This window comes from Pseudorca crassidens, chromosome 7, assembly GCF_039906515.1.
Source record: "Pseudorca crassidens isolate mPseCra1 chromosome 7, mPseCra1.hap1, whole genome shotgun sequence".
In the NCBI taxonomy this organism is placed as follows: domain Eukaryota; kingdom Metazoa; phylum Chordata; class Mammalia; order Artiodactyla; family Delphinidae; genus Pseudorca; species Pseudorca crassidens.
The window spans coordinates 92,772,330-92,799,023 of record NC_090302.1 but is presented as its reverse complement, the minus strand read 5'-3'; positions in this window follow the sequence as shown (position 1 = coordinate 92,799,023).

Sequence of the window (26,694 nt, the reverse complement as noted above, 5' to 3'; positions counted from 1 at the left end):
TTTTATAGTGTCTGGTCTTACATTTAGGTCTTTAATCCATTTTGAGTTTATTTTTGTGTATGGTGTTAGAGAGTATTCTAATATCATTCTTTTACACGTAGCTCTCTAGTTTTCCCAGCACCACTTATTGAATAGGCTGTCTACTTCCCATTGTATATTCTTGCCTCCTTTATCAAAAATTAGGTGACCAAATGTGTGTGGGTTTATCTCTGGGTTTTCTATCTTGTTCCATTGATCTATGTTTCTGTTTTTGTGCCAGTACCATATTGTCTTCATTACTGTAGCTTTATAGTATAGTCTGAAGTCCAGGAGCCTGATTCCTCCATCTCCGTTTTTCTTTCTCAAGATTGCTTTGGCTATTCAGGGTCTTTTGTGTTTTCATGCAAATTGTGAAATTTTTTGTTTTACTTCTGTGAAAAATGCCATTGGTAGTTTGATAGGGATTGCATTGAATCTGTAGATTGCTTTGGGTAGTATAGTCATTTTCACAATGTTAATTCCTCCAATCCAAGAACATGGTATATCTCTCCATCTATTTGTATCACTTTTAATATCTTTCATCAGTGTCTTATAGTTTCCTGTATACAGGTCTTTTGTCTCCTTAGGTAGGTTTATTCCTAGGTATTTTTTTCTTTTTGTTGCAATGGTAAATGGGAGTGGTTCCTTAATTTCTCTTTAGATTTTTCATCGTTAGTATATAGAAATGCAATAGATTTCTGTGCATTAATTTTGTATCCTGCTACTTTACCAAATTCATTGATTAGCTCTAGTAGTTTTCTGGTAACATCTTTAGGATTCTCTATGTATAGTATCATGTCATCTGCAAACAGGGACAGTTTTACTTCTTCTTTTCAGATTTGGATTTCTTTTATTTCTTTTTCTTCTCTGATTGCTGTGGCTAAAACTTCCAAAACTATGTTGAATAATAGTGGTGAGAGTGGACAAACTTGTCTTATGCCTGATCTTAGTGGAAATGGTTTCAGTTTTCACCACTGAGAATGATGTTGGCTGTGGGTTTGTCATATATGGCCTTTATTGTTTTGAGGTAAGTTCCCTCTATGTCTACGTTCTGGAGGGTTTTTTCATAAATTGGTGTTGTATTTTGTGAAAGCTTTTTCTGCATCTATTGAGATAATCATATGGTTTTTAACCTCCAATTTGTTATTATGGTGTGTCACATTGATTGATTTATGTATATTGAAGAATCCTTGCATTCCTGGGATAAACCCCACTTGATCATGGTGTATGATCCTTTTAATGTGCTGTTGGATTCTGTTTGCTAGTATTTTGTTGAGGATTTTTGCATCTATGTTCATCAGTGATATTGGCCAGTAGTTTTCTTTTCTTGTGACAGCTTTGTCTGGTTTTGGTATCAGGGTGATGGTACCTCATAGAATGAGGTACTTCATAAAATGAGTTTGGGAGTGTTCCTCTCCCTGCTATATTTTGGCAGAGTTTGAGAAGGATAGGTGTTAGCTCTTCTCTAAATGTTTGATAGAATTCACCTGTGAAGTCATCTGGTCCTGGGCTTTTGTTTGTTGGAAGATTTTTAATCACAGTTTCAATTGCAGCTCTTGTGCTTGATCTGTTCATATTTTTTATTTCTTCCTGGATCAGTCTCAGAAGGTTGTGCTTTTCAAAGAATTTGTCCATTTCTTCCAGGTTGTCCATTTTATTGCCATATAGTTGCTTGTATTTATCTCTCATGTTCCTTTGTATTTCTGCAGTGTCAGCTGTTACTTCTCCTTTTTCATTTCTTTTTTTTTTTTTTGCTGTATGTGGGCCTCTCCCGTTGCGGAGCACAGGCTCCAGACATGCAGGCTCAGTGGCCATGGCTCACAGGCCTAGCTGCTCTGCAGCATGTGGGATCTTCCCGGACTGGGGCACAAACTCGTGTCACCTGCATTGGCAGGTGGACTCTCAACCACTGCTCCATCAGGGAAGCCCTTCATTTCTAATTCTGTTGATTTGAGTCTTTTTCCTTTTTTTCTTGATGAGTCAGGCTAATGGTTTATCAATTTTGTTTATCTTCTCAAAGAACCAGCTTTTAGTGTTATTGATCTTTGTTACTGTGTCCTTCATCTTTTTCATTTATTTCTAATCTGATCTTTATGATTTCTTTCCTTCTGTTAACTTTGGGTATTTTTTTTTTTTTTGTTCTTCTTTCTCTCATTGCTTTAGGTGTAAGGTTAGGTTGTTTAGTTGAGATGTTTCTTGTTTCTTGAGGGAGGATTGTATTGCTATGAACTTCCTTCTTAGAATTGCTTTTGCTGCATCCCATAGGTTTTCTGTCATCATGTTTTCATTGTCATTTGTTTTTAGGTATTTTTGTTCCCTCTTTGATTTCTTCAGTGATCTCTTGATTATTTAGTAGTGTATTGTTTATTCTCCATGTGTTTGTATATTTTACAGTTTTTTTTTCCTGTAATTGATATCTAATCTCATAGCATTGTGGTCAGAAAATATACTTGATACAATTTTAATGTTCTTAAATTTACCAAGGTTTGATTTGTTACCTAAGTTATGATCTATCCTGGAGAATGTTCCATGGACACTTGAGAAGAAAGTGTACTCTGTTGTTTTGGATAGAATGCCCTATAAACATCAATTAAGTCCATCTTGTTTAATGTATCATTTAAAGCTTGTGTTTCCTTATTTATTTTCATTTTGGTTGTTCTGTCCACTGCTGTAAGTGGGGTGTTAAAGTCCCCTACAATGATTGTGTTACTGTCGCTTTCCCCTTTTATGGCTGTTAGCATTTGCCTTATGTATTGAGGTGCTCCTATGTTGGGTGCATAAATATTTACAACTTGTATATCTTCCTCTTGGATTGATCCCTTGATCATTATGTAGTGTCCTTCTTTGTCTCTTGTAATAGTCTTTTTTTTAAAGTCTATTTTGTCTTATATGAGAATTGCTACTCCAGCTTTCTTTTGGTTTCCATTTGCATGGAATATCTTTTTCCATCTCCTCATTTTCAGTGTGTATGTGTCCCTAGGTCTGAAGTGGGTCTCTTTTAGACAGCATATATATGGGTCTTGTTTTTGCATCCATTTAACCAGTCTATGTCTTTTGGTTGCAGCATTTAATCCATTTACATTTAAAGTAATTATCCATATGTATATGGTTTTTACCATTTTCTTAGTTGTTCTGGGTTTGTTATTGTAGGTCTTTTCCTTCTCTTGTGTTTCCTACTTGGAGAAGTTCCTTTAACATTTGTTGTAAAACTGGTTTGTTGGTGTTGAATTCTCTTAGCTTTTGCTTGTCTGTAAAGGTTTTAATTTCTCCATCAAATCTGAGTGAGATCCTTGCTGGGTAGAGTAATCTTGATTGTAGGTTTTTCCCTTTCATCACTTTAAATATTTCCTGCCACTCCCTTCTAGCTTGCAGAGTTTCTGCTGACAAATTAGCTGTTAACCTTATGGCGATTCCCTTGTATGCTATTTGTTGTTTTTCCCTTGTTGCTTTTAATATGTTTTCTTTGTATTTAATTTTTGATAGTTTGATTAATATGTGTCTTGGCATGTTTCTCCTTGGATTTATCCTGTATGGGACTCTCTGCACTTCCTGGACTTGATTAACTATTTCCTTTCCCATATTATGGAAGTTTTCATCTATAATCTCTTCAAGTATTTTTTCAGTCCCTTTTTTTTCTCTTCTTCTTCTGGAACCCCTATAATTCGAATGTTGGTGCATTTAATGTTGATCCAGACGTCTCTGAGACTTTCCTCAATTCTTTTCATTCTTTATTCTGCTCTGCAGTAGTTATTTCCACTCTTTTATCTTCCAGGTCACTTATCTGTTCTTCTGCCTCAGTTATTGTACTATTGATTCTCTCTAGAGAATTTTTAATTTCATTTATTGTGTTGTTCATCATTGTTTGTTTGCTCTTTAGTTCTTCTGGGTTCTTGTTAAAAGTTTCTTGTATTTTTTCCATTCTGTTCCCAAAATTTTGGATCATCTTTAGTATCATTGCTCTGAGTTCTTTTTCAGGTAGACTGCCTATTTCTTCATTTGTTTGGTCTGGTGGGATTTTACTTTGCTCCTTCATCTGATGCATATTTCTCTGTCTTCATATTTTGCTTAACTTACTGTGTTTGGGGTCTCCTTTTCACAGGCTGCAAGTTCTTCATTCCCATTGTTTTTGGTGTCTTCCCCCAGTGGGTAAGGTTGGTTCAATGGGTTGTGTGGACTTCCTGGTGGAGCAGACTGGTGCCTGTTTTCTGGTGGCTAAGGGTGGATCTTGTCTTTCTGATTGGCAGGACCGCATCTGGTGGTGTGTTTTGGGGTGTCTGTGAACTTATTATGATTTTAAGCAGCCTTTTTGCTAATGGGTGGGGTTGTGGTCCTGTCTTACTAGTTGTTTGGCATGGGGTGTCCAGCACTGGAGCTTGCTGGTCATTGAGTGGAGCTGGCTCTTAGTGTTGAGATGGAGATCTCTGGGAGAGCTCTTTTTTTTTACATGGGGCCTGGGTGTCTTTGGTGGTCCAATGTCCTGAACTCGGCTCTCCCACCTTAAAGACTCAGGCCTGACACCTGGCCAGAGCACCAAGACCCTGTCAGCCACACAGCATCAGTTTCCAGCAGTGCAGCAGCCTCTCTGGTTCAACAATGTGAACTTCAGGTGTTTTCAGCCAGCCCAGTACTCTGTAACAAGTGGTGAGACCCTCTTGCTTCTACTGTGGGATCCTTTGACACAGCAGTGCAGTCAGGCTGCCTTCCAGCCAGGTAGAGCTTCTCTTTATCAGAGTGCTTGTTGATACCAACACCGTGTAAAGCACTCCATCTCTGCTGTCCTTCACTGGGGTTTTGGGTGGAGTGTGCTTCAGGGCCTCAAGGAGTTAAGGGTACATCTCGGTGCCATCCTTTCCTCATTCCTTCATGTTATCAGGATTACTACCATCTTTCAACTTGCCTGCCTCTGGGCAGTCCTCGACCACACCTCATGGGCTCACCAATGCCAGATGCTTGTACACTCAGCAGTCCCACCGGTGCTGCCCTTCTGTCTCTGTCATGGCTTCTATATGGTCTTCCCCCAACTGAAGCTCTTGCAATTCCTATGGTTCATTCCACCAGCTTCTTGGCACTGATTATGTGCCAACTGGCCAGGGGTGACATAGATTCACTTAAATTGTTTTAGTGCCAAGCTGAGGGACTTAAAAAAAACTCCCAATATCCCAATCCAACTCACCCTGCCTTTCCCCCCTTGGCGTCCATACGTTTGTTCTCTATATCTGTCTCTATTTCTGCTTTGCAAATAGGTTCACCTGTATCATTTTTCTAGATACCACATATATGCGTTAATATACGATATTTGTTTTTCTCTTTCTGACTTACTTCACTCTGTATGATGGTCTCTAGGTCCATCCATGTCTCTACAAATGACCCAATTTCATTCCTCTTTATGGCTGAGTAAATAGTCCATTGTATATATGTACCACAGCTTCTTTATTCATTGGGATTGACATATATACACTACTATGTATAAAATAGATAACTAATGAGAACCTGCTGTATAGCACAGGGAACTCTACTCAGTGCTCTGCGGTGACCTAAATGGGAAGGAAATCCAAAGAAAAGGAGGTATATGTATATATATAGCTGATTTACTTCTCTGTACAGCAGAAACTAACACAACATTGTAAAGCAACTATACCCCAATTAAAAAAAAAGAAAAAACACTTGCAGAGCCCAACATCCACTTGTGGATCTGTGTAGCTAAGGTTAGTGGGAATCTGAGAAACAACCCATAACAAGATCCCCTAAAGAGCAGAAGTCCTGCAAAGCTGCTAATTCAGAACATGGTTTATTTCAAGGTTAAAATAATGAACTGTATCCATCTATATACATCTATATACAATCTACTTTGTCCTATCAGTAATAAGTGTTTTCAAGTATTATTTATGCAAAAGGTTTATACCTATAATACAAGCAAAGACAAGCACTGGTTAGCTGGGGCTTTGCCCACCTATTAAGTAACTGTCATCAGGAAGGCTGATCTCCCTATCAGAGGCTTAAATGTCTCAGGGTTGAGACCCCAACCCCAAAGTTCTGAGGGCTCTGTAAAATACACTTGAGTAGAGTGGTGTGTCAGTTTGCTAGGGTTGCCCACATTATGGGTGGCTCAAACAACAGAGGTTCATTTTCTCACAGTTCTGAAGCTGGAAGTCAGAGATCAAGGTGCCGGTCTGGTTGGTTCCTTCTGAGGCCTCTTTCCTTGGTTCTTGGCCCATCATGGTACGATGTTTGGGAACCACTGTCCTACACACCACACTTAGACCTTGTTACTGAAATGATTCAGAGCATAGCAATCCTTGAAAAAATGATGTTGTAAGAAAAAAAAGTCTACTGAAAGAGAAGAGAATGGAAGGGAACGTTAACAGTAGATCCAGAAATTTCTATTTATTCTTTGAAGCTGGAGTATAAATCACAGGTTTTTTTGGAGGAGAAGCAGCTGACAGCTATAGGCCAAAATGCAAGTCCAGGGGCTGCATGGGGAGAATCCACCCGGTAGAACCCTGAGACTGCAGTGTGGAGGGAGATGGTAGGAAAGGCAGGGAGGGTAGTTAACATCTGGCGGGTGGCTGCAGCAGCTACACTCCCCATGTCACCCCAAACCTGTGTGTACATGAGACCTGCAGGGGACCCCAAAAATGGCTAGTAAAAGAAAAGCTGTCTATGCAACTAGGATATGATTCCATTTTTGAAAAATGAAATATGTGTGTGCACATGTATAGAGATCTACACACAGAGAGGGAAACCAACACGTCATGTGATTATTTCAGTTTGGTAGGGTTTCAGGGTTTTTTCTTATGCTTTTAAAAGTTGTTTGGAAATGCTTAATGTGCATATATCATTTGTATAATCAGAAAAAAATAAAGATAAAAAAGTGACACCTTATGAATACACTGTAACATGTCTGCAAGTAGCCTCCTGGCTGTCTGGTCCATCTACTTGGCACGTCATTGTCCGAGTAACATCCCTAAAATCTTGCAGCCAGCACTGCGAGGACTCCATGTGCATCTCCCACTGTGCTCCCACCTGAGGCAGAAGTGCATGAAAGCCCTGGGCTGACTGGGGGCATGGTGAGCACGAGCCCCTGAGACACTGAATCTATGCAGTGGCAAGCTCTTAAAACATTGCTTCTCTTCTAAAACAAACATCTTTATTGGTTTTTAAAAAAATATTAATTAATTAATTTTGGTTGCACCGGGTCTGAGTTGCTGCACACAGGATCTTCATTGCCATGTGCGGGATCTTCGTTGCAGCATGCGGGATCTTTTTAGTTGTGGCATGCGGGGATCTAGTTCCCTGACCAGGGATCGAATCCGGGCCCCCTGCATTGAGAGTGTGGAGTCTTACCCACTGGACCACCAGGGAAGTCCCCAAAATCTTAATTGTTGTGGGAAACAATTACCATGTGAATTTTCAAATGCATTTCTCACTTATGGCTTCTGGTTTATTCCCATCTACAGGTGGGCTTGCTGTCAGTAGGAGTATCTTGGTAGGAGTGTTCAAGAAGTACGCAGTAGAATAAACTCACTTAGCCATTTAGGGGCTTCCTATTAGTGTCTGCCCAACCTTGACTATTTAATGATACCCTCCATATGGTGAACTCATGGTGGCTGTAGATACTGTAACACTATCCCATGGAGAGGTGGATTTGTTTCCTGGAACCTGGGCCGGCCTGTGAGTGCTTTGGCCAATAAAGGGTGAGTGAATTAAAGCTGTGGCAGGTGAGAGGGTTGGCAGGGCCACCTTGGGCTCCAGGAGTCCTGAATTACACGGTGGGGAGCTACACCACCCTGCTGGGGACCACGTGACCTCAGGGAGAAGGATCTGCTGAACCCCACCTTCTAGCATGAGGCATGTGAGGGAGGCCATTTCACACCCTCTGGACCAGCCCATCCAGCAATTGGACTCCACTGCACAGACTCTGTCAAGGCTGCAAGGCAAATGGCTCCACTGAGACACACCCCAAAGCCTGACCCACAAAATTGCAGTTTAATAAACCGATGATTTTTTTTAAGCCTCTAAGTTTTAGGGTGGTTTGTTGCACGGCAGTAGGTGACCAGAGCACCTCTGTAAGGTGAACATCCATGCTGGCCAGCTCCCTGCCCTTCCCTGGTGGCTGTGGACCCATTCCCTACACTGGTCACAGGGCCAGCAATTGGCCCCACCCTCAGGCGGACCCCATTCGCAGCTCTGCTTTTGTGTTCTTGACCCTGCCAACGCACATTGACTCCAAAGGTCATAATGTATTCCAGTGGGTTTAGCGAAGCCTACAGGCGCTCCTGCAGATTGAAAAGGCAAACACTAATCCTGCGGTTGTTGCCCACACTAAAAATACACAGATTCAAGAGGAAACAGCATGCCTTAATCTTGGTGCTGTTTGTTTATTTTTTTAATGTTTTGTAGAAGCCAAGAAAAGAATTTCATTAGACACAGTGACCTTTCGGTGATCCAGTGGGTCATGGTGCAGTTACCTTGAAGCCGATAAGAAGACAAATTCATTATCTGATAGCTGAGAGCAGCTACGTATTTACCAATGCCATCCTGGAGTAGTGAATCGAGTCAGCCAGCAGGTATTTTCTGAGCCTCCACATGTCCTATTTTGCCAGGAGTGGAATTGAAAAGATGAGTAGGACCTCACTCTGGCCGCAGCGGGCCTTGTTCCAGTTGCAGAGATATACCAAGCAACAAAGAATAAATCCCTTCATGGGTAGGGACGAAAGGCCTAACCAACAAAGAAGGGGACTTACTGGCTCATGGAGCCAAAACTTCCAGGTAGATCACAGCAGACGCAGCTTGACTCAGAGCCCACGTGAACATCTGTGTTCACTGCTTTGTTCATCTATGTGACTTTTTCCCTCCAGGATAGATAGCAAGATATGGGTGGCTGGCCAGCGAGGGCTCCCCTTTCATTCTGATCGCCACCACACACTCTCCATCTAAAGCATGGTGACCCTTCAGTTGATTAGTCGTCATATGTCCTCTACTGTGAATTTCCTTATTCCCATGTTTTGCCCATTTATCTTAGTCTGTCTTTTACTTTTTGATTTGTAGAAGTTATTTTTATACTCACTGTTATTAACCCTTTGTTTTTCATTGTGGTTAAAAACACTTTTTTCCAAGCTGTTGCATGTCTTTAAATTTTTTTTCACTTTTTACTGTGAAATAATTATAGATTCACAGGAAGTTGCAAAATTAGTACAGAGAGACCCCATTATATCTTTACCCAGTTTTCTCCAAGGTGACGTTTTACAAAACTATAATACAATTATCAAAATCAGGAACTTGACATTGCTAGAGTTTGTGTGCGCAGTTCTGTGTTGCTCTATCACGTATGCCGATTCCTATAACCACCATCACAACCAAGATACAGAATTGTGGCATCACAACAAAGATCTCCCTCCTGCTGCCTTTTTGTAGTCCCACCTACACCCTTTACCCCATGAACCTTGACCCTGGCACACTAATGTATTCTCTAGCTCTATAATTTCTCATTTTGAGAATGTTCTATAGTAGGGTCATACAGTGTCTGACCTTTTGAGATTAGTTTTTTACTCAGCATAATGCCCTTGAGATCCATCCAAGTGGATATGTGCATTGATAGTTCCTGCCTTTTTATTGCTGGGTAGTAGTCCATGGTACAGATGGACCATAGTTTGTTTAACCATTCACCCTTTCAGGGACATTTTGGTTGTTTCTAATTTTAAACTATTACAAGTGAAGCTGCTGTGACATTCATGGACAGGTTTTGCGTAGACGTAAGTTTTCATTTCTCTAGGATAAATGCTTGGGACTACAAGTGCTGGGTCATATGGTAAGTGTATGTTTAGTTTTTTAGGAAACTGCTGTACTATTTTCCAAAGTGGTGATAACCCTGTACATTCCACCAGCTGTGTGTGAGAGATCCATCCTCATTCTCACCAGCCTGTGGTCTTTCATTACTTATTATGTTAGCTGTTCTGATAGGTGTCTTGTGATAGCTCCTCGTGGTTTTACTTTTCCTGATGGCTAGTGATGTTGAACGTCTTTTCATATACTTAATTTGTCACCTCTATATCCTCTTCAGTAACTGTTTCTTCGTGTCTTTTGATCATTTTCTAATTGGATTATTTATACTTTTAATGTTGAGTTTTGAGAGTTCTTTATATATTCTAGATATGAATCCTTTGTCACATTTGTGTTTTGCAAATACAGTTGATCTTCACTATTCATGTGTTCTATATTTGCAAATTTACCTACTCACTAAAATTTATTTTTAAGCCCCAAAACAATACACATGGTGCTTTTGTGGTCATTTGTGAACACTCACAAGACCGTGAAAAATGCCAGCTCCGTGGTGCACACATTCCCAGCTGAGGTTGAACAAAGCGATGCTCTGCCTTCTTATAAACAAGTGTCCTTTTCATGGTCTGTGTAGTGTCACATTTTTCACATCTTTGTGCTTTTTGTTGGCTGTTTCACTGTTTAAAATAGCCCCAAATGTAGTGCTGAAATGCTATCTAGTGTTCCTAAGCACAAGAATGCTGTGATGTGCATTAGAAGAAAACATGTGCGTAAGATAAGCTTCATCCAGGTGTGAATTATGGTGCTGTTGGCCATGAGTTCAATGTCAATGAATGAACAACATGGTACATACAGAAAAAGGAAGAAGAAATTTGCCAAACTGTAGGTGAGGCTGCTGTGGAAAGTGCAAAGTAACATCTCTAGTGCATGAAGAAACTATGGAAAAGCACTTAAATTTGTGGATTCATGAGATGACAACTGACAAAGGAATGCATAGTGACAGACTGGTTGTGAGGAAAGCCGAAGCCAATTGATGGTCACATTGCCCCATGTCAGGAAAACATAAACCCTTCTCAGATGCACTGGCCAGCTCACACATATGAAAAAGTGAGACAGTGTGAAAATGTTAAATTTGCAGGTGAGGCAGCTTCTGAGGATAAATTCTTCTGGGAAAGAATTTTAAAAATACCTGTTAATTGTACAGGAAAAAGGTTATGTGGAAGAACATGTTTTCAACGCTGATGAGACAGTCTTGATTTACAAGGACAATGGCAAACAAACCTATATTATGAAAATGGTGTTTGGGTTAATGAAAATGGAGTGACCAGAGGCTCACAGGAACCTAACTCTGTATTTCCCCAAGGAGCTATGTATCAGTATTTGCTAACTCAGTGCTCATGGCAACTTTATAGAACATAACTACTGCAAAATGAGACTCGTCTGTAACTGTATGCCATTTATTTCCTTTTCTTGCCTTTTGCTCTGGCTAGAACTCCCAGCACTATGTGGGATAGTAGTGGTGAGAGTGGGCACCCTTGTCTTATTCCCAGTGGTAGGGGAAAAACATTCTGTCTTCACCATTATGTAGATATTAGCTGTAAGCTTTTGGCAGGTGTTCTTTATCAAGTTGAGGAAGTTCCTCTCAGTTCCTAGTTTTCTGAGAATTTTAAAAATCATGAATGGATGCTGTTTTTCTGCATCAATTGATACAATCATGTGAAATTTATTCTTCATTATGTTAATATGGTGGATGATACTGATAGATTTTTGCATATTGAACTAGCTTTTAGTCCCTAGAATAAACCCCATTTGGTCATGGTGTATAATTCCTTTCCTATATTGCTGAATTCTATTTGCTAATATTGTTAGAGGATTTTTATGTCTCTGTTCATGAGGGCTATTGGTCTCTAGTTTCCCTTTTTTGTATTTTGTCTGGTTTTGGTGTCACTGTAATTCTGGTCTTATAAAGTGAGATGGGAAAATATTCTCCCTCCTTATGTTTTCAGGAAGAGATTGTGTATTGTTGGTGTTGATTCTTCTTTAAACAGTTGATAGCATTCTTCAGTGGAAGAGACTGGAGGTTTCTTTTTGAAGAAAAACTTAGTTTTAATTTTTAAAATCAAAACACATATTTTTAAAAATTAAAAATATTATATATATATATATATATATATATATATATATATATATATATACACACAGACACCATATCTCCTTTATCCATTCATCCATTGATGGACATTTAGGCTAGTTCCATATCTTAGCTATTGTGAATAATGCTGCAGTGAACACAGGGGTGCATATATCTTTTAAATGAGTGTTTTCGTATTCTTTGGATAAACAGCCAGAAGTGGAACAACTAGGTTATATGGTAGTACTACTCTTAATTTTTTTAAAAGAATTTGTAATTTATTTATTTATTTATTTATTGGCTGTTTTGGGTCTTTGTTGCTGCACGTGGGCTTTCTCTAATTGCGGCGAGCAGGGACTACTCTTTGTTGCAGTGTGCGGGCTTCTCATTGTGGTGGCTTCTCTTGTTGTGGAACATGGGCTCTAGACACAGGGGCTTCAGTAGTTGTGGCTCATGGGCTCTAGAGCGCAGGCTCAGTAGTTGTGGCGCATGGGCTTAGTTGTTCCACGGCATGTGAGATCTTCCTGGACCAGGGCTCAAACCCATGTCCCCTGCATTGGCAGGTGGATTCTTAACCACTGCACCACCAGGGAAGCCCCTACTCTTAATTTTTTGAGGAATCTCCATACTGCACCAATTTACATTCCCACAAACAAGGTATGAGTGTTTCTTCTCCACATCCTTTACAACACTTGTTATTTCTCATCTTTTTGATAACAGCCATTCTAACAATTGTGAGGTGATATCTCACTGTGGTTTTGATTTTCATTTCCCTAATAATTAGTGATGCTGAACATCTCCTCAAGTGTCTATTGGCCATTTGTTTGTCTTCTTGGGAAAATGTCTATTCAGATCCTCTGTCCATTTTTTTAATTGGGTTCTGTGTTTTTGTGTTGTTGAGTTGTATGACTTCTTTATATATTTTAGATGTTAACCCTTTATCAGATATATGGTTTGCAAATATCTTCTCTCATTTAGTATCTTGCCTTTTCATTTTGATTATGGTTTCCTTCACTGTGCAGAAACCTTTTTGTTTGATGTAGTCCCATTTGTTTATTTTTGCTTTTGTTTCCCTTGCCTTTGGAGTCAGATCCACAAAAACGTTACCAAGACCAATTTCAAGGAGGTTATGTACTGCCTATGCTTTCTTCTAGGATTTTTATAGTTTCAGGTCTTGCATTCAAGTACCTAAGCCATTTTTAGTTAAGGTTGAGGTATATATCCTCTATACCCACTTTGTTGAGAGTTTTTTCCTTATCATAAATAGGTGTTGAATTTTATCAAATGCTTTTTCTGCATTTGTTGAGATAATCATATGGTTTTTATCCTTCATTTTATTAATGTGGTGTATCACATTGATTAGTTTGTGGATTTTGAACCATCCTTGCATCTCTGGGATAAATTTCACTTGATCATGATGTATGATCCTGTTAACGTATCGCTGGATTTGGTTTACTAACATTTGTTTAGGATTTTTGCATCTATGTTCATCAAGGATATAGACCTGTAATTTTCGCTTTTGTGGTGTCCTTGTCTGGTTTGGTATCAGGGTAATGCTGGCTTCATAAAATGAATTTGGAAGCATTCTCTCTTCATTTTCTGGGAAGAGTTTGAGAAGAAGAGGTATTAAATATTTTTTTAAATGTTTGGTAAAAGTTACCAGTGAAGTCTGGTTCTGATTTTTGTTTATTGAGAGGTTTTTGGTTATTGATTCAACTTCCTTACTAGTAATTGGTCTTTTCAAGTTTTCTATTTCCTCATGATTCAGTCTTGGAAACTTGTATGTTTCTAGGAATTTGTCCATTTCTTCTAGGTTGTCCAATTTGTTGACATATAATTGTTTTTAGTATTGTCTTATGATTCTTTGTATTCTTGTGGTATCAGTTGAAACTTCTCCTCTTTCATTTCTGATTTTGTTTGCCCCTTTCCATTTTTTCCTTTGTTAGTCTAACTGAAGATTTGTCAATTGTTTATCTTTTCAAAGAACTAGTTCTTTTTTTTATATATTTTTATTTATTTATTTTTGGCTGCTTTGGGTCTTCGTTGCTGCATGTGAGCTTTCTCTAGCTGCAGTGCACGGGCTTCTCATTGTGGTGGCTTCTCTTGCTGCGGAGCATGGGCTCTAGGTGTGTGGGCTTCAGTAGTTGTGGGATGCAGGCTCAGTAGTTGTGGTGCATGGGCTTAGTTGCTCTGCGGCATGTGGGATCTTCCCAGACCGGAGCACGAACCCGTGTCCCTTGCATTGGCAGGCGGACTCTCAACCACTGCATCACCAGAGAAGCCCCGGCAGGTGGATTCTTAACCACTGTGCCACCAGGGAAGTCCTCAAAGAGCCAGTTCTTAGTCACTATTTCATTTATTTCCACTCTGAACTTTATTATTTCCTTCTTTTACTAACTTTGGGTTCTGTTTGTTCTGTTTCTAGCTCCTTTAGGTGTAAAGTTAGACTGTTTGTTAGAGTCCAGTATTATTAACTATAAAAACCATGCTGTACATTACATCCCCAGAGCTTCCTTATTTTATAATTGAAAATTTGTACCTTTTGACCTTCTTCACCCGTTTCACCCAACTTCTAGTCCCCAACTCTGGCAACAACCAATATGTTTTCTGTATCTGTGAGTTCAGTTTTTTGTTTGCTTTTTAGATTCCACATATAAGTGACATCATACAGTATTTGTCTTTGTCTGACTTATTTCATTTGGCATAATACCTTTGAGGTCCATCTATGTTATCACAAATGGCAAGATTTCATTCTTTTTTATAGCTGAATAATATTCCAGTGTGTGGGTGTGTGTTTGTGTCTCCATTCATCAGTTGGTGGACAGTTAGGTTGTTTCATATCTTGATGACTGTAAATAATGCTGCAATGAACCTGGAGGTGCATATATCTTTTTGAGTTAGTATTTTTTGTTTGTTTGTTTTTCGATAAACACCCATAAATGGAATTGCTGGATCATATGGTAGTTCCACTGTTAATTTTTTGAGGAAGCTTCATACTGTTTTTCATAGTGGCTGCATCAATTTACATTCCCACCAACAGTGCACAGGAGTTCCTCTTTCTCCACATCCTCACCAACACTTGTTGTTTCTTGCCTTTTTGGTAATAATTTTTCTCCCTGTTTTTAATTTATGGTTATTGTGTTTTACTTTCTGAGAGAGTGCTATATCTTCATCTTACAAACTTTCCAGTAAGTTTTATGAAGTCACTTTTTATTGAAGTTTTTTATCCCAATAGAACAGTGCAAATATCAAAAGTATCCAACTCTATAACTTTTCACCAAGTGGAAACACTTGTGTAGCCAGCACTTAGCTCTGGAAATAGCATTACCATCACTGCAGATGCCTCCCTTGTGCCTTGCTCACTCACTCCCCTTCCTAAGGGAAACGACTATCCTTTACTTCAAACATTACAGATTAGTTTTGCCTGTTATGTACTTCACATAAACGAAAGCACACAGGATCATATTATTTTGTGTCTGGCTTCTTTCACTCACCACTATGTTTATGCAATTCATTTATCTTGTGTACATTCTCATTTCTGCATGATATTCCATTGTAAGAATGTGCTACAATTTATTTGCCCATTTTACACTGCTGATAGACAATTGTTTCCAGTTTTTATGGATAGTGCTGCTGTGATCATTCTCGTACATGTCTTTTGGTGAACATATGTATGTATTTCTGTTGGATACATGCCTAGGAGTAGAATTATCGGGTCATAGGGCATTCATATTTTCAGCATTAGTAGATGTTGCTAACCAGTTTTCCAAAGGGGTTTTACCAATTGACATTCCCTTCAGCAGCGTCTGAGAGCTCCAGTTGCTTTACATTGTCACTGATACTTGGAATGTGTGTAATTCATTTTAGCCATTCTGGTGGACGGCACATCATTGTGGTTTTAATTTGTTTTATTTTTTTCCCTTAAGTTATGCATCTTTTCATACCCATTTGAGTACTCTCTTTTGCAAAGTGATTGTTCAGACCATTTGCCCAATTTTCTATTGGTTTTCTAACTTTTTTCTTATTTATTTGTAGAGGTTCTCTATATATTCTGGATACAGGTGTTTTGTTTTTGATAAAATTGCAAAGATTTTCTGTTATTCTGTGGCTTGCCTTTTCACACCTGTGATGGTGTGCTTTGATAAACAGAAATTCATAATTTTAATGTTTTCAAATACATCAATCCAGTGTGATTTTTCTGATATCCCATTTTAAATTTATGGTTCTCTAGCTGTTTCTTTGTTATTGCTTGTTACCACGATAGAATATTTTCTCTCAACCATCTGAGAATATTGATGCTTTTTAAAAGCTTTCTGTTTCCTGGACAGCCTCTGAATCCTCCCAAATTGTCTGCTTCCATCCCTGTCATTTACCGGGTGGGTTTCTTCAAGTGTCTGTGACTCTTGGCTGTTTGCTGATGTGTGAGTCCCTTGTGCTCAGTGGGCTTCACTGTGGGGTGAGCTGTCTTGTGGGGGGAGTCCCTGTTTCTAATGAAGTTAGGTCACTCCTGTTGGGTTGGCTCAAACTCACCAAAAAATACACCTTCAGTCTTCTTCCTTGAGGATTAAACCCTGGCTCCAGAATCCTGAGGCTACACTGGCGAAGAATGGCAAGAGTCTCCAGTCAAAGCAGCTGGAGTCTACCAAAGTGGATACATTTTGCTTTACCCTCTCCAGAGAACAAACCTCCAGCGTTCTGTTAGAGAAGGGGAGAAGTTTCCATGTGTGAGGAGCAGTGGATAGGATCTGAGTGTCCAACAGCTTATTAAACAGGTTTGAAAGCAATCATCTAATTTATAGCTCACTCCTCTCCTTTCCTCTTGAGATCCAGGATGCTTCCAGTTTCTGAGGCTTTGGGGATTTTGTACTGTAAATCAGGATTTTCCTACTGCTGGCTTATAATTCAGCTTTCCAAGTTCTGCTAAGCCCATTTCTAGTCATCACTCTGCTTTCTAGCTTCCATACATTTGTCGTTGCCTCTTTTCCTGTTCCCTTTGTAGGTTTATGTCTTCAAAAATCCCTTCCCAAGATTTTATTAAGATTGCGGGAAGGAGCAAATGTAAATGGAGGTACTCAGTTTACTATCTTTAACTGGAACTCACTACATTTAGTTCCTTAATCCAGTCGGAATTTATTTTTGTGTGTGTATTTTGTGTGCACTAGAAATTTAAGGTTATGTATATATTCCAAAGAGATATGCATTTGTTCCAAAACCACTTACTGAATAATTCATTCTCTCTCCCATGTCCTGGAATGCTCTGCTCCCAAACACCTGCTCAGTGTACTCTCTCTCCTCCTTCTTGTTTTTGTATAACATTTTCTGACCAGGGAAGGCCATGCACACCACCCTATTAAAAATGCACACCCACCCCTGTTGTTTCCTTTCTCCTCCCAATTTTTTATAGTACTTCCCACACTCTTATGTATTATGTTTAGCCTTGTCTTTTATTTTTTGTATCCTGTTGCCCTGACATCTGGAACCTTGCTGACGCTCCTAAGGTTAACCAAATACTAGAGATAGTAAACAATTCACCCGTGACCATGCTTTTCAAATACACCAGCCAATGCAGAGACCTCACCCCGCCCACCTCCTCTATCCAACTCTCATACTCCAGGCTGCTGTCTACCTGCCCTAATCACCACAGGGCCAGGTGCCAGACAACTAGGGACAGACCCTCTGTCCCAGAACCCACTGAAATTATTCAGACTAGCCATCCTAAACCTGCCTGCCCTGCCTTACCCATTCCTTCTGTGCAAACTGCAATAAAGCCTCTTGCCCACAGTTCTGGACCCTCACTCCTGCCTTCTGACCAACACTGGTGCTTTCCCATGTAGCCCTGCATAGTGTGGCATGCCCCCCTCCTTTTGGGATCTGTGAGTAACAAATAATCTTTTCAATGGCTGTCATCTCCTGATCTGTTGGCCTGACTGTGCCTCACTAAATTTTGAAACATTTACTTTTCTATTTTGGCTAATTTTCTCTCTCTGTAGACTACGACCTCTGTGAACTCAAGGATTTTGAATGTTTTGGTTGTTATCTTATGCAAGATACCTATCATTCAACAAACATATGCAGAATGAATTAATAAATATACTACATTTTCAAACAAACATGGCTCTGTTTCTGTACTCTCTATTTTGTTCCATTTATTTATTTATTTATTCTAACACCAGTTCTACTCCATGTTATTTTCAATAGTTTTGTAGTTCAGTTTAATACTAACAGAGCAAATTGCCATTCATTGCCTCTTTTTCAAAATATCTGTGCCTATTATTATTCTTACCTATTATTGGACATTTTTTCAATCAGCTAATATTTAGGTAGAATTTTTATATTATGATACATTTCAGTTAATTATTTATTAACCCAATTTTAAAAGTACCAAAGGGTAAAAAAAAAGTAATTGTCCCCATTACTCTAGTCCCCCTTTCCAGTGGCAACCACTTTGTAAAAATCTTTGTTTCCTAGAAATATTCCAAGTGTGTGTGCTTGTGTGTGTGTGTGTGTGTGTGTGTGTGTGTGTATTTCTAATCTATTTATACATCTAACACACACATACATACAAAATATAGATATATAGTCACATAATTGGGCATATACTATAAATAGTGTTTTATACCTTGTTTTTTCCAATTTAACATATTTTGAAGAATATTCCTTATCTGCCCACCCAGATCTATGTTACCTTTCCTCCATATGTGTTCCACTTTATGGAAATAACACAATTTATTTACCTCATTCACATATTAATGTATGTTTAGGATGTTTCCAATTTTTTGTTATAATTATGCCACGATCATCCTAACCCATGTAATAAATAACATTAAAATCACAATGAAGTCATTTATACTTTATTAGAATTAGCAAAGAGTTTTTTTTTTTAAGTTGATAGTAAACGTAAACAGAGGAGACCTGGAAAAACAGATATTCTCCACAACTGTTATGCCCTTGGAAAGCATTTAACAATGTCTATCAAAATTAATACTGCAGGGGACAAGGGGAAGATGGCGGAAGAGTAAGACACGGAGATCACCTTCCTCCCCACAGATACACCAGAAATGCATCTACACGTGGAACAACTGCTACAGAACACCTACTGAACGCTGGCAGAAGACCTCAGAACTCCCAAAAGTCAAGAAACTCCCCACGTACCTGGGTAGGTCAAAAGAAAAAACAGAGACAAAAGAATAGGGACGGGACCTGCACCAGTGGGAGGGAGCTGTGAAGGAGGAAAGGTTTCCATACACTAGGAAGCCCCTTCTCGGGAGGAGACTGCGGGTGGCGAAGCGGGGGAGCTTCAGAGCCTCGGAGGAGAGCACAGCAACAGGGGTGCGGAGGGCAAAGCAGGGAGATTCCCGCACAGAGGATCGGTGCCGACCGGCACTCACCAGCCCAAGAGGCTTGTCTGCTCACCCGCCGGGGCAGGCGGGGCTGCGAGCTGAGGCTCGGGCTTTGGTCGGAGCGCAGGGAGAGGACTGGAGTTGACTGCGTGAACACAGCCTGAAGGGGTTAGTGCACCACGGATAGCCGGGCCGGGAGGGAGTCCGGGAAAAGGTCTGGAGCTGCCGAAGAGGCAAGAGACTTTTTCTTCCCTCTTTGTTATCTGGTGAGCGAGGAGAGGGGATTAAGAGCGCTGCTTAGAGGAGCTCCAGAGACGGGCGCGGACCCCAGAGACGGGCAGGAGACGCTAAAGCTGCTGCTGCCACGGCCAAGAAGCCTGTGTGCGAGCACAGGTCATTATCCACACCTCCTTTCCGGGGAGCCTGTGCAGCCCGCCACTGCCGGGTTCCCGGGATCCAGGGACAACTTCCCCGGGAGAACGCACGGCTAGCCTCAGGCTGGGGCAACGTCACACCGGCCTCTGCCGCTGCAGGCCTGCCCCGCACTCCGTGCCTCTCCCTCCCCACGGCCTGAGTAAGCCAGAGCCCCCGAATCAGCGGCTCCTTTAACCCCATCCTGTATGAACGAAAAACAGACGCCCTTCGGCGACCTAAACGCAGAGGTGGGGCCAAATCCAAAGCTGAGCCCCTGGGAGCTGTGAGAACAAGAAGAGAAAGGGAAATCTCTCCCAGCAACCTCAGAAGAAGCGGATTAAAGCTCCACAATCAATTTGATGTACCCTGCATCTGTGGAATACATGAATAGACAACGAATCATCCCAAATTGAGGAGGTGGACTTTGAGAGCAAGATTTATGATTTTTTCCCCTTTTCCTCTTTTTGTGAGTGTGTATGTGTATGCTTCTGTGTGAGATTTTGTCTGTATAGCTTTGCTTCCACCATTTGTCCTAAGGTCCTATCCGTCCGTTTTTTTTTCCTTAATATTTATTTTTTAATTTAATAACTTTATTTATTTTATTTTACTTTATCTTCTTTCTTTCTTTCTTTTTTCCTTCCTTCCCTCCTTCCTTCCTTCCTTCCTTCCTCCCACTGTCCTTCCCTCCCTCCCTCCCTCCTTCCTTTCTTTTGTTCTTTCGTTCTTTCTTTCTTTCTATCTTCCTTCCTTCCTTCCTTCCTTCCTTCCTTCCTTCCTTCCTTCCTTTCTTTCTTTCTACTTCTACTAATTCTTTCTCTCTACTTTTTCTCCCTTTTATTCTGAGCCATGTGGATGAAAGGCTCTTGGTGCTGCAGCCAGGAGTCAGTGCTGTGCCTCTGAGGTGGGAGAGCCAACTTCAGGACACTGGTCAACAACAGACCTCCCAGCTGCACATAATATCAAACGGCGAAGATCTCCCAGAGATCTCCATCTCAACAGAAGCACCCAACTTCACTCAACGGCCAGCAAGCTACAGTGCTGGATACCCTATGCCAAACAACTAGCAAAAGAGGAACACAACCCCACCCATTAGCAGAGAGGCTGTCTAAAATCATAATAAGTCCACAGACACCCCAAAACACACCACTAGACGTGGACCTGCCCACCAGAGAGACAAGATCCAGCCTCATCCAGCAGAACATAGGCACTAGTCCCCTCCACCAGGAACCCTACACAAACCACTGAACCAACCTTAGCCACTGGGGACAGACACCAAAAACAACGGGAAGTATGAACCTGCAGCCTGCAAAAAGGAGACCTGAAACACAGTAAGATAAGCAAAATGAGAAGACAGGAAAACACACCGTAGATGAAGGAGCAAGATAAAAACCCACCAGACCTAACAAATGAAGAGGAAATAGGCAGTCTACCTGAAAAAGAATTCAGAATAATGATAGTAAAGATGATCCAAAATCTTGGAAATAGAATAGACAAAATGCAAGAAACATTTAATAAGGACCTAGAAAAATAAAGATGAAACAAACAGCGATGAACAACACAAAAAATGAAATGAAACATACTCTAGAGGGGATCAATAGTAGAATAACTGAGGCAGAAGAACGGATAAGTGACCTGGAAGATAAAATAGTGGAAATAACTACTGCAGAGAAGAATAAAGAAAAAAGAATGAACAGAACTGAAGACAGTCTCAGAGACCTCTGGGACAACATTAAATGCACCAACATTCGAATTATAGGGGTTCCAGAAGAAGAAGAGAAAAAGAAAGAGACTGAGAAAATAGTTAAAGAGATTATAGTTGAAAACTTCCCTAATATGGGAAAGGAAATAGTTAATCAAGTCCAGGAAGCACAGAGAGTCCCATACAGGATAAATCCAAGGAGAAATACACCAAGACACATATTAATCACACTATCAAAAATTAAACACAAAGAAAGTATATTAAAAGCAGCAAGGGAAAAACAACAAATAACACACAAGGGAATCCCCATAAGGTTAACAGCTGATCTTTCAGCAGAAACTCTGCAAGTCAGAAGGGAGTGACAGGACATATTTAAAGTGATGAAGGAGAAAAACCTGCAACCAAGATTACTCTACCCAGCAAGGATTTCATTCAGATTTGATGGAGAAATTAAAACCTTTACAGACAAGCAAAAGTTGAGAGAGTTTAGCACCACCAAAACAGCTTTACAACAAATGCTAAAGGAACTTCTCTAGGCAAGAAACATAAGAGAAGGTAAAGACCTACAATAACGAACCCAAAACAATTTAGAAAATGGGAATAGGAACATACATATCAATAATTACCTTAAATGTAAATGGACTAAATGCTCCCACCAAAAGACACAGATAGGCTGAATGGATACAAAAACAAGACCCATATATATGCTGTCTAAGAGAGACCCACTTCAGACCTAGAGACACATACAGACTGAAAGTAAGGGGATGGAAAAAGATAGTCCATGCAAATGGAAGCCAAAAGAAAGCTGGAGTAGCAATTCTCATATCAGACAAAATAGACTTTAAAATAAAGACTAGTACAAGAGACAAAGAAGGACACTACCTAATGATCAAGGGATCGATACAAGAAGAAGATAAAACAATTGTAAATATTTATGCACCCAACATAGGAGCACCTCAATACATAAGGCAAATACTAACAGCCATAAAAGGGGAAATCGACAGTAACACATTCATAGTAGGGGACTTTAACACCCCACTTTCACCAATGGACAGATCATCCAAAATGAAGATAAATAAGGAAACACAGGCTTTAAATGATACATTAAACAAGATGGACTTAATTGATATTTATAGGACACTCCATCCAAAAACAACAGAAAACATATTCTTCTCAAGTGCTCATGGAACATTCACCAGGATACATCATATCTTGGGTCACTAATCAAGTCTTGGTAAATTTAAGAAAATTGAAATCATATCAAGTATCTTTTCCGACCACAACGCTATGAAACTAGATATCAATTACAGGAAAAGATCTGTAAAAAATACAAACACATGGAAGATAAACAATACACTACTTAATAACGAAGTGATCACTGAAGAAATCAAAGAGGAAATCAAAAAATGCCTAGAAACAAATGACAATGGAGACACGATGACCCAAAACCTATGGGATGCAGCAAAAGCAGTTCTAAGAGGGAAGGTTATAGCAATACAAGCCCACCTTAAGAAACAGGAAACATCTCGAATAAACAACCTAACCTTGCACCTAAAGCAATTAGAGAACGAAGAACAAAAAAACCCAAAGTTAGCAGAAGGAAAGAAATCATAAAAATCAGATCAGAAATATATGAAAAAGAAATGAAGGAAACAATAGCAAAGATCAATAAAACTAAAAGCTGGTTCTTTGAGAAGATAAACAAAATAGATAAACCATTAGCCAGACTCATCAAGAACAAAAGGGAGAAGACTCAAATCAATAGATTTAGAAATGAAAAAGGAGAAGTAACAACTGACACTGTAGAAATACAAAAGATCATGAGAGATTACTACAAGCAACTCTATGCCAATAAAATGGACAACCTGGAAGAAATGGACTACTTCTTAGAAATACACAACCTGCCAAGACTGAATCAGGAAGAAATAGAAACTATGAACAGACCAATCACAAGCACTGAAATTGAAACTGTGATTAAAAATATTCCAACAAACAAAAGCCCAGGACCAGATGGCTTCACAGGCGAATTCTATCAAACATTAAGAGAAGAGATAACACCTATCCTTCTCAAACTCTTCCAAAATATAGCAGAGGGAGGAACACTTCCAAACTCATTCTACGAGGCCACCATCACCTTGATACCAAAACCAGACAAGGATGTCGCAAAGAAAGAAAATTACAGGCCAATATCACTGATGAACATAGATGCAAAAATCCTCAACAAAATACTAGCAAACAGAATCCAACAGCACATTAAAAGGATCATACACCATGATCAAGTGGGGTTTATTCCAGGAATGCAAGGATTCTTCAATATATGCAAATCAATCAGTGTGATAAACCATATTAACAAATTGAAGAATAAAAACAATATGATCGTTTCAATCGATGCAGAGAAAGCTTTTGACAAAATTCAACACCATTTATGATAAAAACCCTGCAGAAAGTAGGCATAGAGGGAACTTTCCTCAACATAATAAAGGCCATATATGACAAACTCACAGCCAATATCATCCTCAATGGTGAAAAACTGAAAGCATTTCCACTAAGATCAGGAAAAAGAAAAGGTTGCCCACTCTCACCACTCTTATTGAACATAGTTTTGGAAGTTTTAGCCACAGCAATCAGAGAAGAAAAAGAAATAAAAGGAATTCTAATTGGAAAGAAGAAGTAAAGCTGGCACTGTTTGCAAATGACATGATACTATGCATAGAGAATGCTAAAGATGCTACCAGAAAACTACTAGAGATAATCAATGAATTTGGTAAAGGCGCAGCATACAAAATTAATGCACAGAAATCTCTGGCATTCCTATACACTATGATGAAAAATCTGAAAGTGAAATCAAGAAAACACTCCCATTTACCATTGCAACAAAAAGAATAAAATATCTAGGAATAAACCTACCTAAGGAGACAAAAGACCTGTATGCAGAAAATTATAAGACACTGATGAAAGAAATTAAAGATGATACAAAAGGATGGAGAGATATACCATGTTCTTGGATTGGAAGAATCAACATTGTGAAAATGACTCTACTACCCAAAGCAATCTACAGATTCAATGCAATCCCTATCAAACTACCAGTGGCATATTTCACAGAACTAGAACAAAAAATTTCATAATTTGTATGGAAACACAAAAGACCCCAAATTGCCAAAGCGATCTTGAGAACGAAAAACGGAGCTGGAGGAATCAGGCTCCCTGACTTCAGACTATACTACAAAGCTACAGTAATCAAGGCAGTATGGTACTGGCACAAAAACAGGAAGATAGATCAATGGAACAGGATAGAAAGCCCAGAGATAAACCCATGCACATATGGTCACCTTATCTTTGATAAAGGAGGCAGGAATGTACAGTGGAGAAAAGACAGCCTCTTCAATAAGTGGTGCTGAGAAAACTGGACAGGTACATGTAAAAGTATGAGATTAGATCACTCCCTAACACCATACACAAAAATAAGCTCAAAATGGATTAAAGACCTAAATGTAAGGCCAGAAACTATCAAACTCTTAGAGGAAAACGTAGACAGAACACCCTATGACATAAATCACAGCAAGATTCTTTTTGAACCACTTCCTAGAGAAAAGGAAATAAAAACAAAAAGAAACAATGGGACCTAATGAAACTTCAATGCTTTTGCACAGCAAAGGAAACCATAAACAAGACCAAAAGACAACCCTCAGAATGGGAGAAAATATTTGCAAATGAAGCAAATGACAAAGGATTAATCTCCAGAATTTACAAGCAGCTCGTGCAGCTCAGTAACAAAAAACAAACAACCCAATCTGCAAATGGGCAGAAGATCTAAATAGACATTTCTCCAAAGAAGATATACAGACTGCCAACAAACACATGAAAGAATGCTCAACATCATTAATCATTAGAGAAGTGCAAATCAAAACTACAATGAGATATCATCTCACACCAGTCAGAATGGCCATCATCAAAAAATCTACAAACAATAAATGCTGGAGAGGGTGTGGAGAAAAGGGAACACTCTTGCACTGCTGGTGGGAATGTGAATTGGTACAGCCACTATGGAGAACAGTATGGAGGTTCCGTAAAAAACTACACATAGAACTACCATATGACCCAGCAATCCCACTACTGGGCATATACCCTGAGAAAACCATAATTCAGAAAGAGTCATGTACCAAAATGTTCATTGCAGCTCTATTTACAATAGCCCAGAGATGGAAACAACCTAAGTGCCCATCATCGGATGAATTGGTAAAGAAGATGTGGCACATATATACAATGGAATATTACTCAACCATAAAAGGAAACAAATTTGAGCTATTTGTAATGAGGTGGATAGACCTAGAGTCTGTCATACAGAGTGAAGTAACTCAGAAAGCTAAAGACATATACCGTATGCTAACACATATATATGGAATTTAAGGGAAAAAAAGTCATGAAAAGCCTTGGGGTAAGAGAGGAATAAAGACACAGACCTCCTGGAGAATGGACTTGAGGATATGGGGAGGGGGAAGAGTGAGCTGTGACAAAGCGAGAGAGAGGCATGGACATATATACACTACTAAATGCAAGGTAGATAGCTAGTGGGAAGCAGCCGTATAGCACAGGGATATCAGCTTGGTGTTTTGTGACCGCCTGGAGGGGTGGAATAGGGAGGGTGGGAGGGAGGGAGATGCAAGAGGGAAGAGATATGGGAAAATATGTATATGTATAACTGATTCACTTTGTTATAAAGCAGAAAAACTAACACACCATTGTAAAGCAATTATACCCCAAATAAGATGGTAAAAAAAAAAAAAAAAAAGATGTGGCACATATATACAATGGAATATTACTCAGCCATAAAAAGAAACGAAATTGAGCTATTTGTAATGAGGTGGATAGACCTAGAGTCTGTCATACAGAGTGAAGTAAGTCAGAAAGAGAAAGACAAATACCGTATGCTAACACATATATATGGAATTTAAGGGAAAAAATGTCATGAAAAGCCTTGGGGTAAGACAGGAATAAAGACACAAACCTACTAGAGGACGGACTTGAGGATATGAGGAGGGGGAAGGGTGAGCTGTGACAAAGCGAGAGAGAGACATGGACAAATATACACTACCATATGTAAGGTAGATAGCTAGTGGGAAGCAGCCGCATAGCACAGGGAGATCAGCTTGGTGCTTTGTGACCGCCTGGAGGGGTGAGATAGGGAGGGTGGGAGGGAGGGATACGCAAGAGGGAGGAGATATGGGAACATATGTATATGTATAACTGATTTACTTTGTTATAAAGCAGAAACCTACACACCATTGTAAAGCAATTATACCCCAATAAAGATGTAA